Here is a 15,713-nt window from a genome sequence, read left to right on the forward strand (position 1 = left end):
GGCGATGGAATATGGATTAGTGGAAGTTTTAGAAGCATCTCCACTCATCTTCCTTTGGCGATGTTTGGAAATGGATGTTAGCAGATGGATGTTTGCAAAAAGATGTTGGCAGTGGGATCTTTGGTGATGAAATTAGTATATGGGTTTTGGAAGTGATGAGCGAAATTCAATAAAATGATATGTCGCGAGATGTAATGTTGGCATGGAGGAGTTGGGAGAGAGGCGTTGGCAGAGGGGTGTTTTCTGCGTAGGATGTTGGCCATGGGGTGCTGACAGTGGGGTGTGGGGTGTGAGACGTTAACTGTGGAGTGTTAGTAGTGGGGTGCTGGCAGGGAGTGTTGGCAGTGTTGTTGGCACTGGGATGCCGGTAGTGGGGTGTTGGCAGGGGCATGACTGGGGATGTTTGGCAACGGAACGCTGACAGTGGAGTGTTGGTCAGGGATGTTAGCTAAGGGGTAATGGCTGTGGTATTAGCAGTGGGGTGATGGCAGTGTTGTGCTGGCCGGTGTATTGACGAGGAGTTATTCCCTGGGGATGGTGGTAGTTTGGTGTTGGTAGGGGAGGGGGCGGCGCGTTGTTGGTAGGGGTGTTGGCAGGGTCGTGCTGGCAGTGCTGAAGATGAATATTAACAATAATTGGTGTTGCGAGCTGACACTGGAATCGGAGGCCTGGCGGTGCGGTACGCGTTAATAGTGTGACTGTTGGCAGTAGTAAAACAGAAGTGGAGTAATGGCAAAGAAGTGTCGGTATTTGGATGTGCGTACGTGTGTCGAATGTTGGAGTAGGTGGCAGCGGCGGTGGCACCAGTAGCAGTAGCAGCAGCTGTAGCTATTGTAGTAGAAGTAATAGTAATTATGATATGTCAAACTCTGATTATGGTGGGCGAGTGTAATATTGCTAAAAGCAGTTAACAGTAACGGCTGTGACGTTGGCAGAAGTTGTAATGACAAAAGCTGTACAGTTTGGGGAATATTCGATACTGGCGTTTGTGATACTGTCAGTAATTATAGTATTGGCTGGAAAGGTGATATAATAAAAGTTTTCAACGATGTCACGAAAGCAATAATGTTATTGATTCGAGGTATGACAACACTTGTCCTGCCATCATCACAAGTTCTATAGTACTGCAGCGGCAGTAGTTGCAGTGTTGACAGGAGCTATAATGTTGGTAGTAGCACCTTCAGTGACAACCCTCATTTCCACCAGCTGTGACAACAACCGCTTCCACCATACAGCATTGTGATGATTGTGGCAAGTGTAGCAATAAAGCTGGAAAGGGTTAAAGTGATGGAAAAGTGTTAACAGTGCTGGAGCAACAGTTGATGATATATGTAGTCCTACTGGAAATGGTTGTAATGTTGGCAAAAGTACACCTCTGCCTGTAAAACATCCGCTTCCAGAACACAATAGGTGAATATCAGTGTTGGCAGGAACTGTAATGCTGGTATTAGCACCTTTTCAGCACTATGACAACACCAGACTATAAACCGTTTCCACCCCACAGCAAGATTTTAATGGTAGTGGTAGTTGCAGTATTAATGTTGACAGGAACAGTACTACCAGCAGAACCGCCCAGCCAGCAGCCAACAACAGCCGCTTCCACCACCCAGCAGACGACCACACACAGTACAAACAAACAGCGGTACATGTGGTAGCAGTATCAGCAGGAGTAGTACCAATGTTAGCAGATGCAGTAACGTTGGCAGCTGTAAAGTTGGAAAGAGCTGTAACACTAGCAGGAGCGGCAATGTTGGCAGCAGCACCGTTCCAGCACTATGACAACAGCGTGCGTGCCTGCCAACCAATCTGCTCCCCCGCACCAGCGAGTTACAGCGCCAGTTATCCACCGCAAATTGACCGGAAAGTTAGGCTGTTGTCTTACTGTATTAAGGCAGGAGGGAAGGGTGAGGCAGGGCTGAGGTAGGAAGGCAGGGAGGAAGGGAAAGGGATGAGGTAAGCATGAAGGGTGAGGTATGCAGAAGGAAGGATGGGACACAGGAAGAGCGATGAGTATGAAGGAAGAGAAGAAGGGATAGAGGCGTGGTGGTGAGGTAACGAAAGAGGGATAGAACAAGGATAAATGGGGGTTAGGTAGGAGGTGAGGGACAGGGATATAGAGGAGGGACGGAGGGATATAGAGGAGTGATAGAGGCATACAAGGAAGGATGGACTGGGGCAAATAGGGAGGAAGGAAGAGAGAAGAGGGGGATGGAGAGAGAGGATGCAAGGGAAAGAGAAAGACATGGAGGGAGGAAGACAAGGAAACATGAAGAGAGGGAAACAAGGAAACAAGGAGGGAAGAAGAGAAATACATGGAGGGAGGGAGGGAGAGGGAGACGGAGGGAGGAAAGAAAGGGGATAGGGTAGGTTGGGAGGCTGGAAGGAAGGTAAACAGGATGAGTAAGAAAGATTGAAGAGAAAATTGAATAAGGGAGAGAGACGGCGGAGGGGGAGGCTGGGAAAGAAAATTAAAGAATAAACGAGGAGAGAGAGAGAGAGAGAGCGGGGGGGGGGGGGAAGTGGAAAGGGTGAGGGGTACCGGGGGAAAAAATAGGGTAGTCTTTATAGCGGTAAAAAGGGAAAGAAGGAAACAGGAAGGCATAAGGGGGAGCAGGGGAAGGAAATGCATAAACGGGTCTTGGCTGTACAGACCACACAATCGTTACGGACCAAAAGAGGTGGTCCCGCCTTAATATTAATACATAATTTTAATCTCTACTCGTAAAGGCAAAAAAAAAGTACAATGGTAATTCTCTCTTCCCCCTCCTCCAGCCCTCTGCCCATCAGCCCTATAACAGAAAGAAACCAGGTTAAATTACCATACAAATTCTCTAGTACAGCAAAAAGCAGTACAAAAAAAATGAAGATGCCTTTTCATTGATAACAGTGAAACTTACTCTAGTAAAAACGTGCATATTTTAACACAACGCGTGGAGGGATGCTTTACCCAAAATCTGTGGCACCAACCAAGGCCGTTGCAGAAAGTCCACATCATTCCACTATATTTACTCGATACTGTCTAGCCGAAAAATGAGATAAACCAGCACTGCACCATCAACTACAAGGTAAATATTTGTTTCTGAAGATTATACACTCTAGGAACTCAATTCGTCCACACTATTACGGGTAGAGATATATATATATTTTCGCCTGCCTGAGTTAGCTGTATGTCCGCTGAGCTGGGGCCTCGCTTCCCTTCCTGGAGAGCTCTGGGGCTATTGTGACGAATTTTTCTGTTTCCACGTTGTTAAATCCTTTTGAGTATGGAGGGATGGAGGAAGGGATACAGGCTGGGAGGGAGGGAAAAGGGGAAAAATGAGTGTAGGGAAACAAAAGGAGAGTGGAGAGAGAAAGGATGGAGTAGGAATGTACAGAAGGAGAGAGGGAAAGAAGAATGTTGGGAGGAAAGCGAGCAAGAGGAACTAGGATGTGAGGAATATAACACACACACACACACACACACACACACACACACACACACACACACACACACACAGAAAATATATAGACAGACGGACAACAAAGCACACAAACAGATACGTATACGACAAAGAGGAGACGAAAGAAAAGAAAAACATTAAAAGAGGAAGCAGAAAGAGGCTGTAAAGGAAACACTGGGTGACGCGCAAATCGGGAAATAAATGAGAAAAAGAGTGTGAGGGAGAAAATACGAAGAAAGAGGGAGAGAGAGACAGTAATGGTGAAGGGAAGAACGCGAGGTATGGAAGAGAAACGATAAATGGGAATTATAATGGGCCGAGAAGTACGTAGGGCGAGAGTGGACGAGATAAGAGAAGGGGAGAAAGATGGAGGAGAGAGAGAGAGAGAGAGAGAGAGAGAGAGAGAGAGAGAGAGAGAAAGAGAGAGAGAGAGAAAGAGAGAGAGAGAGAGAGAGAGAGAGAGATGGGAATGACGGTGGGAATACAATGGATAAATGTAGGGAAGGATGGGGATGGGGAAGGGGGGGAAAACTTGTGGTAGGGGAAAATGGGGGGAAGGTGGTGTTCATGGCGAGGGGTGCAAAGAGGATGAGGGGGGACTGGTAGATGTAAGAAAAGGGGAAATTAATGAAAAACAAAGGGGAAGGATATGAAGAACAGGAGGGAGGGTAGGGGTGTAGAAGAGACTGAGGGGTATGGTGGGAGAGAGAGGAGGGTTGGATGAAGGGAAGGGAAGGGAAGGGGAAGGGATACAATGGAGGGGAGGAGAGGAAGATGGGAAGAAGGGATGGAAAAGACGAAGCTCAGAAGGGTCAGGAAAAGTTAAAAAGGTAGGGGAGGAAAATAACTGAAGGGAAGTAGGAGGAAAGGAAAGGGAAAGGTGAAGAAGGAATTGTGAAAGAGGAAAGGAAAGGAAAGGATGGGGAAGATGTGGAGGGATAGGATGAAGGGACGATAAAGGGAGAAAATGAGAGAGGGGAGGGAGAGGAGGGAAAGCATTTGTAGGAAGAGAAGGGTGAGGAAGGAGCAGAAGTGACAGTGAACAGGAAGAGAGAAAGTGGAGGAGCAGGAAGGAAAGAGGAAGAGAACGAAGGTAAAGGGAGGGGATGGGTTAGAAGGAGGGGGTAGAAGAAAGCTGGAGTAGGAGTGGGTAAGGATATGTGAAAGGAAGAGGAGGACAAAGGGAGCGAGCAGGGGGAGAGGGGAAGGAAAGAGGCGGTCAGGAAAGGGGAATGGAAGATGTGAAGAGGGTAGTAAGAAGGGAAGGGAAGGAAGGTGGAGGAGAGGGAACGGGAAGGGGATGGGAAGGATATACAAGTAAGGAGGGAAGGTAAAACGAAAAAGGAAGGGAAGTGACGTGGAGAAGGTACAGGAGATGGAGGAAAAGGAAAAGGAGGGGAAGAGGGAAAGGGCAGTGGGAAGAAGGGAAGGGGAGGGAGGCTGGAAAGAAGGAAAAGGAGGAGGTGAGGAAGAAGGAAACTGAGAGGGAGAGAAAGAAAGGGAGGGAGAGGGAGGATAAGAAAATATGAGAGGAGAGGGTAGGAAGGTAAGGGAGAAGAGGATGAGAAGGTAAGGGAAGGACATATTGAGACCCCGGCGGCTGTAATGATCGCCCACTGCTAACCTTAATGACCCAACTTGTGTGTGTGTGTGTGTGTGTGTGTGTGTGTGTGTGTGTGTGTGTGTGTGTGTGTGTGTGTGTGTGTGTGTGTGTGTGTGTGTGTGTGAGAGAGAGAGAGAGAGAGAGAGAGAGAGAGAGAAAACCAATCACACATAATACACACGTGTTTAAGAACGTACCCTGTACGTGTGTAAAACATGGTTTCTCTCCTTCCCTCCCCGACCCCTCTTTCTTACTCTGGCACCACACACACACACACACACACACACACACACACACACACACACACACACACACCACTCTTTTCCTACGCCTATCAATAGTAGTGTTCCTCATGGTTCTGTCCTTTCACCAACTCTCTTCCTTCTATTCATCAATGACCTAAGCTGCACATCTCACCCTATCCACTCGTACGCTGATGATTCCACTCTTCACCTTTCCATCCGCTTCCCGCAATGTCCATCTCAGCTGTTACTTCAACAAACAATGGATGAGGCTAAGGCACGCCTAATGTCTGACCTGGCTTATTTCCCTGAGTTGGTAAAAGTAATCTTGTTTTAAAAGCATAAAGTACTTAGTTCTTACACCTTTAAACCCATCACAATCTTCTTCAGGAGTATCCTCTACTTTTCATCAATATCCAACTCAATCCTGCATCATCTTTGAACATACCTGGGGTTTCATTCTCTCTGGCTTTGTCTTGGAAAGATCATATTTACTCTCACGTAAAATCTGCTTCCAAGAGATTAAGTGTGTTAAGCCGACTCCGTGCATTCTTTACCACCACACAGTTGTTGACTTAACACACGGGCTTAATTCGCCCCTTTATTGAGTACAACTCTCATGTGAGAGGAGGCTCCCCAGTTCCCACACACAGCTCTTCTCAACAAGGTGGAGTCAAAGGCTTTTAGTCCCATTAACTCTTCTCCACTTGCTGGTTCCCTTCAACCTCTGTATCTGCACCGCACAGCTGCATCGTTATCTCTGATCTATCTCTACTTCAATGGTCACTGCTTCTCTGAACTGTCTGCTTGCATCCCTCCACCACTACGGCGGGCGTGTAGCACTTGTCTGGCAGAAAACTCTCATCCTTTCTGTGTCCAATTCTCTTATGCCAGGGTTAACCGTTACTCCCAGTCCCTCCTGTATGTAACAGGTCAACTCTGGAACTCTCTTCCCCTATCTGTATTCCCTATTGCCTATGATCTCCAGTCTTTCAAGCGCAGTGTGTCCAGGCATCTCGAAATAAACGGAAACTGAATTTGGCTGTTATTTTCCTTTCATTAATTCTTGGAGGGAACAACCTTGTGGGCTTCTGGTTTTTGGATGCTTACTACTTGCACACACACACACACACACACACACACACACACACACACACACACACACACACACTTAATCACCTTGCACATGTAAAAGCGATGTTGACAACTGGCAGGCAATTCCCAGGACACAATGCCGGGGAGGGGGGGGGGGGTTAATACCACGGAGGAGGGCGCTGTAATACAAGGCGGGAAGGATTGTAATACCACAGGGAGGGGGTTGTAATACCAAGGGGGGGAGGGGAGGTTGCATTTCTACTAGGGAGGGTGTAATACTGAGTGGGAAGGAGGGTAATGATAAAGGGGGACGGGTAGAGGAGGTGGTAAAACAGGGGAAGGGGTAATACTGAGTTGGAAGAGAGTAATTGCAAAGGAGGAAGGGGTGGAGGAGGTAATATCAAGGGGAAAGGGGTAATACTAAGTGGGGAGGAGGTAAGGATAAGGGGGAGGGGAGAAGAAATATAACAAGAGCAGATGGGGAGTTGGCATGAGCGTAATTGGGGCAGAAGTGTGTGGGAGTGTGAGGAGGGGAGAGGGAAATTGTGAGGGTTCGGGCACGAGGAAGGGAAACATAACTTTTTTGAAGGTGGAGGTGAAATATGAGGACTCTACTGTGGGGATGGAACTGTGGGAGTGGGGGATGAAATACGAGAGGTGAGAGGTGGGGGGTGAAATACGAGAAGTGAGGGGTAAGGGTCAAACAAGAGAAGTGAGGGGTAGGGGTGTGGGGAATCTACAGCAGGTGTGGAGGTGGGGCGAACAGGAGTGGAGGTACTATTGTGGGGGAAGGGGGTGGCTGAGGTGGAGGTGGATGACATTTATTGTGGGGGAGTGGAGGTGCATGGGATGAGGATGAGTGAGTTACTGTGATATTTGAGGTAGCTGCTGTGTTATCTAAGTGCTCCGTTAAGTAACTGCTGCTATATTCACCTGTTGCTTGAAGTACATTCTGTTCTATATTCAAACGTTGTTTTAAGGAGCTCTTGTCCTATTTAACAACTGCTCTAAAATGCTGCTTCACTAAATTGATGTTCTGTTAGACTGCTGTCCCTCTTCTTACTGTTGTATCCATCTAATGTATAGTTATTCCCTGTTTTTGTATTTAACTGCAGCATTTTTTCATAACAATTTTATCTACTTACTGTTCTATTCACCTGCCGTTACCTACCTCACTGCTGACTGCTGTATCCCTTCCCAGCAGCGTGCTATTACTGCTGTGTTCCTGTTCTGCTGTATAGTTATGTTGCTGTAACTCTTGCTCCTACTGCTCTATCCACCCCCGAGCCAGAGGAAGTATTTCTTATATTTCTCATGTTAAATACGGACGATTTTGTTTGGGTAAAGATAGTTGCTTTTATCTAGAATAGTCAAATACGGCATTCATTAACCTCTCCACTACCAGAGGCTCTTATAAGCTGAACACAATCGCCTGATGGTTGAAAGAATGAAATATATAAGACGTACTCTAATTAAAGGGGTTTACTGCTACCTAAACCCTACTGCCTGGTTTATTGCCGTAATACAAGCCTCTTTCTTCATTTAACTACTGTCTCAATGGATTACTTAATGACTGCTCTTTTATGTAACTGCTTCTTGTTGCTTCCAGACGATTTCACTCAGCTTTAAGAGAGTCCCTAAGTTGTGAAGGGGGTTATTGAGGCTTACTGTATATCCGTATCCGCCAGTTCAAACAGAAGAAAATCGTCTGGCGGTAGTAAGAATATGTAAAAGGAGTCCTCGGGTTGAAGGGACGAACAGCATCACCTTAATTGTTTTACTCGCCTGCTATTTCCAACCTCCCCAAGGCTACGTCTGACTGTGGCTTGGCTTAACTGCCCTTCAACTCACTCTAACTACTGTTCCATTAATTGCTGTGCACGTTTCTCCTAACCGCTGTCATTGCTCTTTTTAATTGCTGTCATTTCCTTCCCAACTACTTAACTGCTCTTCTGTTCAGTTTTAAGTGCCCTGCTCCTCCGTCTGTTCACGCTGTCTGTCGTGTGTTATCCCTGCTCTTCCACCTAACAGCGCCTTTTCCCTGTGCTATCTAATCTACCTGCTTCCCTCATCACCTCCTACTCTATTCAAAGGCACCACCTTTTCCTGTCTGTTTTATTCATCTGCTGTTTTCCACGCATCAAAGCCAGCTCAAACTTCTCTCCCCCTCACCCCTCCCAGCAGCCCAATCTAACTTCTCTTCACTCTAATTGCTATTCCAAAACCTGATGCACCTGTTCCTTGTTGTTCCTTGCATCTGTCATCCTGATCTACCTAAATGCTGCTCAGATTAAATGCTGTACTTTCTCCCATCCCTTCTACTTAACAACATCATTATAATCAAGGCATTTCATTTACCCTGCCGCTCTGCTTACCTACTCATCTATTACCAACCACTTTTCTTGCCCTTTTTTCCACCAACTGTTTTCCATTCACCAAAGCAGACTCTTAACTACTTCCACTCCCATCCTCCCAAGTAGCTTTTCTGAAATGCGCTTTAGTAAAAACGCTTTCTGCCTCACTGTTCTTCCATTAACTGCTGTTCCTGTTCCTCTTTCCTGTTTTTCTTCCCTCTCCTGCTACTTAATTTAGCTGCTCTTCCATCTACACCCTACTCCAGTTGCGTGTATGGTGTGTAGTTCATGCTTTTCCGTTTTAACTGCTGTGCCGTTGTCTTCCCTGCCGTTGTAAATCATTGTTCTGCCAATCTAGCAGTTGTAATTATTCCCTCCTTTTTAACAACACTTTATTTCCATGCTACTTCATCTACCTCCTATTCTCCTTACCCGCTCCTCTATTTAACAGCAACACTTTCTCCTTAAACAGCACCATCGTTTTAATCACCTGCTGTTCCCCATTCACAAAAGCCACTGTTGCATGACGTCTCTAAGCATCTATTTAGCAACGCCTCTGATATGCCAGGCTATGAAGTCATCCTGCGCTTCTCTTTATCTGTTTCTTTATTTAACCTAACCATCTTTCCCCACCGTTTAGTTCTTCCCATTCACCCGAACCAGCTCTGAATTGTGCACGAAAACCCTCCTCTTCTAAATACTACCAACGATTTATTTTTCTACGAGCAATTTCATCCGCCTGCTGTTACTTTTATTTCTCCCTCCTTTTAACAGCACCACCTTTCCCCGCTGCTCTAGTCACATGCTGTTTCCCATTCACCGTGGCCAACTCTAACTGCTGTTCCCCTCCCACCCTCCCTAACAGCCCAATTTAACTGTTCCCGTGGCAAAAATAAACTGGTGAAGGGGGAATTAAAGTTGTCAGGGTTTCTGCCCCAACTTGGCTCCATCCTCAATTATGGGCCAGAGAAGAATGGGATATTTTGACTTAGCTTTTCGTTTTTTTTTTTTTTTTAAGGTACGTGTGGGATGTTTGTGTGTTGGGGGAAAGTTTGTGTTGTGTGAGGGTGTTGTGTGGTGTTTGTGTTTGTCGTGTGGAGTGGTGTTGTGGTGTTTTGTGTGTGTGTGTGTGTGTGTGTGTGTGTGTGTGTGTGTGTGTGTGTGTGTGTGTGTGTGTGTGTGTGTGTGTGTGTGTGTGTGTGTGTGTGTGTGTAAAACAAAATAACAGTTTTCATCTGACTAACCCAATTTCATGGAAGGGTAGATGGACAGACAAGGGGTTGACCTACTTTTTTCAGAACAACAGGTCAAAGGTCAAGGCCACAAGGGAAAGGTCAAAATTCAGGGTCACAGGACAAGGTTAATTTCAAACAATTTCGATCTCCTTTGGACCAAACCTTGTGGAAGGGTAAAGGGTCAGGCAAGAATGAAGAACGTCGATTTTGAGAGCTACAGGTCGAAGGTCATAACACAGGCCAAAGTCAAATGTTTGGCCCTTCTGACCTTGATGGGCGCGGGTATTTCATTTTTGCAATATTCTTTTTGGTTATCTTTGTGTTAGTCTCTTTGTCATTGTCTCTAATCAATCAAATTATTCATCTATCTATCTATATGACAATCAATCAATCAGTCTATCTATCTATTATCTATCTATCTGTCTGTCTACCTATTCGTCAGTGGAGCTGGGGGCAGCTTGAGTGGAGAAGCTCTTGCTACTATAATGGGCCCTTCATGTGCTGAAATTCCATAATGGCACTGACCTGACTGACAGATAGATTGATAGATGGATATACAGACAGATACAGATAGACAGATAATGACAGGCAGACAGGCAGACAGACAGGCAAGGGGAGACAGATAAATAGATGGATAGGTGGATAGATACACAAATGGATATATATATACATAAAAAATTACATAGATAAGCGCTGTACAGAGAATGAAAAGCAAACATCGAAATAATGAAAGAAAAGCATTCGGGAGCCGAATGCTAATCGTTCGCCAGAATAAGCTGTTGGCCAAGTCCAAGATTTTGGCCATATTTTGATACCCTGAAGGTTTCACGTTGATAGCTCAAGCCGTTCATGAGATATAGACTAATGGTGTTAAAGGCGGGCGATAAAAACTAGTTGACCTTTGGCAACCATTTTGGTGATCTTCACACTGACCCAGAGTGCACATTTTCGAACTCGGCCAGATTTTGGATACCCTGAAGGTTCCACGATGATAGCTGAAGCCGTTCATGAGATATAATGGGAACACACACACACACACACACACACACACACACACACACACACACACACACACACACACACACACACACACAAAGAAGGCATATACCCAATGATAAGCAAACAAAGAAATTAAATAAGCATCACAAGTAAGGAAGACACATTCACCAGCACACCAAGATGAGGGCGAGGTCAAGCAGGTCGTCAGGTCAAGCGAAAGGTCAAGTTAGGTCATGCTGAATGTAGGGTCAGTTCAAGAAAAAGGTCGTCAGGTCAAACAAAGGTCAAATGAGGTCAAGCAAAAGGTCAAGTCTGGTCAGATGAAAGGTCAAGTTAGATCAAGTGAAAGATCATGTCAGGTCAAAAGAAAAGTACGTCAGGGTAAAGCAAAAGGTCGTCAGGTCAATTGAAGTCATGTCATGGCAAGCGAAAGGTCAACTCAGGTCGCCAATATCAATTTCTTGTCAGAGAGCGAGAGAACCAGCTCGATGAAGTCATGTTTATTTTGGTCTTTGTGCTGCCAGACGATTTAATACATGCACAGTTTAGTGGAGCATCACAGTACTTGAGGGACGAACCTTTACGCCTCAGGTCATGACTTATCTCAGCAGACGACTTCGGATAATCTCAGACGATTTTACTTGCCCATGAGAAATCGCCCGACGTCTGAGGGTTAACGAAAACTGTATCCAATCCCTCTAGCTCGAAAAGGCTCTCCTACGCTGACTAAAATCGTCTTGAGACAGCTAGAACAATGTGAAAATGACGCCCTCGGAATGAAGGTTAAACTACGGTACTGTACCTTTTCGCTGTTGCTGACTCATTTAGGTACTGTTTGTTACATGCTAAACACATACGATTTTCTTCAGCTGACAAAATAAAACGGCCCGGAGGTGAAAACGATCTCTGTGAACTTCTTGGGTGATTTTTCTCCTTTTATTCTTGCTCTTCACAGACGATTTTATTCAGCTTGGGAAACAGACTTTAAACTGGGAGGGTTAGATTGCCGTCACTAACCCTTGACGACTCTTTTATCATGAATCAAACTGGACGGTGGCAGTGCGAATAATAAAAAAATGTCCTCGTGGTGAAGGGGTCAATCCTCCTCTGCCACTAAACGATGCAAGTCGTAAATTCGGACTAATAGTAGACGATTTTGCTCAGCTGGGAGAAAGCTAGACCCGTCCCTTCCTACAGCTCCTCCTCTTCGAATAATAACTGTTCATTCTTGTTCATCTCTTAGTTCTTCATCCTTGGTCTTTCCCCGTCTCCTCCACCTGCTTTTTTTTTTTTTTTTTTTTTTTTCATCCTGTTCATACTTGTTCATTTCACTAGTTTTTCATCCTTGGTCTCTTCCGTCTCGTCCTTCTGCTTTTGTTCATTCTGTCCGTATTTGTTCATTTCTCTAGTTCTTCATCTTTCGTCTTTACCGTCTCCTCATCTTCATATTTCTGATCGTTCTGCCCAACTTTATCGGTCATCATTCTCAGTCTCCCTCTCCTCCTCTTCGCGTCCGGCTATTGACATCATTATCATCATCATCACCGTCCACACATCACCCTAATTGCTTTCTCTTTCTTCCTTTCCCCTTTACACATGTCATTCACCTTCCTCTTCCCCCTCCGTTCCTTCCGTTTACCTCTTCCATTTTCTTCCTTTCCTCTTTTTTTCTTCCTTTCGCCTTTCAAATTCTCTCTCCTCAAATTTATAAAATCATTTCTATCTTCTTTACACCCTTTTGCTTCCATTCCCATCAGTATTCCACTCTCACTTTCCACCTCTCCCATCTTCTTTCCTTCCACCTCCCTCTTCTTCTTCCAATCCATTTAAAACTCCCACAGCTGCTGGAAATCCACGCAGATCTGAGGAGCAAAGTCCTAGAAATCCTTCGCCACGTGTTAAGTTTATCAAGGACACAAATACCACAAATAAGAAATGTTATAACAAAAATATTCGAAAGGATCAAACTTATGAGGACATTTAAGGCTGTAATGAAGAGGACTAAACAAACCTTAACAATAAGAGGGATGTGAAAAATCAAATGAAATGACCAGCCATTCTTTACATAAACTACAGACTGAATAAAGTTAGTACTTACATTCCTAGAAATGGGACTGCATGGCATGACTAATTACCTGAAACAAGGAAAACCACATTCCATTAAACTCCAATTTAGATTACATATAAATGACGGCAATAAATGAGTAAATCATCAGAATAATCAGTTTACATTCTACACTTGTTTTATGTCATAATACTACACAGTACTAACTAAAGTGGTACCTGAACCGTGATGGAGAGCTGGCCTGGCATCACGCGTACTGTGACCCATATAGTGCACTTCCCGGCACTGGCACTGTCTCAAGTCCGTGTCGTAAACTCTCACACAATATATATAAATATACATACATACATACATATAGATAGATAGATAGACAGATAGACAGATAGATAGATAGATAGATATCCTGGTACCCAGCTACCTGGTATAAATCATTCACAGAAATACTATAAGTTGGAATATTGTAGTGGCTCCACGGAAAATCCCAAGTGTTCCTTTTCTTCTTCTTTCTTGCGTCTTCTTCCTTATTCTTTATATCTTCCTTCCCTGTCATCTTACCAGTCATGACCTTTGGCTTCCCTCCTCCACCACTTTCCTTTTCATCGCTATCTTCTTCTCTTTTTCCATCTTTCCCTCCGTACCTTCCTCTCCCTTCTTTTCCACACTTCTCCTCCCCCACTTTTCCTCCATCTTCCATTTGTCTCTTCCCTCCTATTAACTACCGTGTTGCTCTTCCACACCTTTCATCCACCACTCCTCTCCCCTCCCTCATGTCTCTCTCCTCTCGGTACTCCTTCCTGTATTTCACATTCTTCTCCTACTTCCCCTCGCTTATCAATCTCTCTCTCTCCTTTCATTAATTTCCTCCTCCTCCTTTTCTACATCCTTCCCTTCCCATCTCCTCTCCCTATCCCACGTCTGTCTCCCTTCAATATATTTCCCTTGCTCCTTTTCCCCATCTTTCCTTTCCCCACTCCTACCCCCCCCCCTCTCTCTCTCTCTCTCTCTCTCTCTCTCACACACACACACACACACTCTTCTCACAACCTCTTTTCTTCATTCCTCTCACTAGAGTTCCTTTTCTATGTTTCCACGTCCAATCTTCTTCTTCCTCATTATCTCCACATCCTTCCCTCCTTCCTTATTTTCCCTCTCCTCTTGTTCTTTTTCTTCGTCTTCTTTTTTTCTTCTCCTTCCTCTTCTTCTACCTCCTCCTCCTCCCATTTCCTGCTTCCCTATCGTTGTCTTTGGCACATTGGATAGTTGCATTAGTTGTAACCTAGCCCGTAACAAACAGCCTCGAGGAGACCAACTGGTATGTTACTGTCTATTTCCTTTGTACTCCTTCGTATCTTTGTCCTCGTCATCGTCATTGTCGTCGTCATCGTCCTCCTCCACCTCCTCCTCCTCTAGCTCCTCTTCGTTTTACCATTCGTTTATTCGACTAAGACTTACATATCTTAGAGTAACCTTCCCTTTGCCAAACAGCCTCGAAAGGACCCAAAGGCACGGGAAGGTTGCTCTTTTGCTTCCCTTTGCACTTGTTCTGTCCTGTGGTTTTAAGCCCCTTCACTCTTCCTCAACATCACTCCTTCCATCAGCTCTCCCTCTTTCCTATTGCTATTCACTCTTCCAGTACCACTCTTCCACTCGTTATCCTTGCTTTTCTTCATTCTTTTATTTAATTCCTCCCCATGTGCCCTTATCCCGCTTCCCCTTACTCCCTCTTCCATCCGTACTTCTCTTCAACTCTCTCTCTCTCTCTCTCTCTCATCCACTCAGCCCTGCAGCAATCCCCACCTCGAGTAGGTAAAAACATTGCACTGAAGATTTACCTGTTTTAAAACAACCTACACACAAGTGCACTAGGCTCTCTCCCTCTCTCTCTCTCTCTCTCATACACACACACACACACACACACACACACACACACACACACACACACACAAAGATGAAACACAAACACCCTTCTACACGATACACAGGTACACTAAACCCAATTTCATACCATGTCACAAAGATCCCACACCAATTTCTCTCTACCTAACACACAGATGCAGCACACCCTCTCACGTGACAAACACACCAGCATTATCTCTCCAACTGACACATAATTACACCAAACCCTATCACGCACCATGTAGAAAGTAGTACCACCTCGCCACACACATACCACCTGTCCATCTTCACGTAACACACAGGAAACACCAATCTAATTTTCACGTAACACTCAGAATGCTCCCCCAGTACCAAGATACACACAGATGCCCTACTACTCCTATCCACCCGACACACAGATGCCCCAGACCCTCTCACGTAACACACACAGGCATCTGGAAAGTGAACGTACCTTAATTTTGCTCGGTCTTGGTTGAGTTCCCTTTGACGGGTCGATGTTTGTAGACTTACTGATTTCTTTTTGTATGTAACAGAACCCACCAGCAAAGTGTGTGTGTGTGTGTGTGTGTGTGTGTGTGTGTGTGTGTGTGTGTGTGTGTGTGTGTGTGTGTGTGTGTGTGTGTGTGTGTGTGTGTGTGTGTGTGTGTGTGTGTGTGTGTGTGTGTGTGTGTGTGTGTGTGTGTGTGTGTGTGTGTGTGTGTGTGTGTGTGTGTGTGTGTGTGTGTGTGTGTGTGTGTGTGTGTGTGTGTGTGTGTGTGTGTGTGTGTGTGTGTGTGTGTGTGTG

This window comes from Coenobita brevimanus, chromosome 55 (assembly GCF_032717465.1).
Source record: "Coenobita brevimanus isolate Jiangsu-jjx chromosome 55, ASM3271746v2, whole genome shotgun sequence".
NCBI classification, from domain to species: domain Eukaryota; kingdom Metazoa; phylum Arthropoda; class Malacostraca; order Decapoda; family Coenobitidae; genus Coenobita; species Coenobita brevimanus.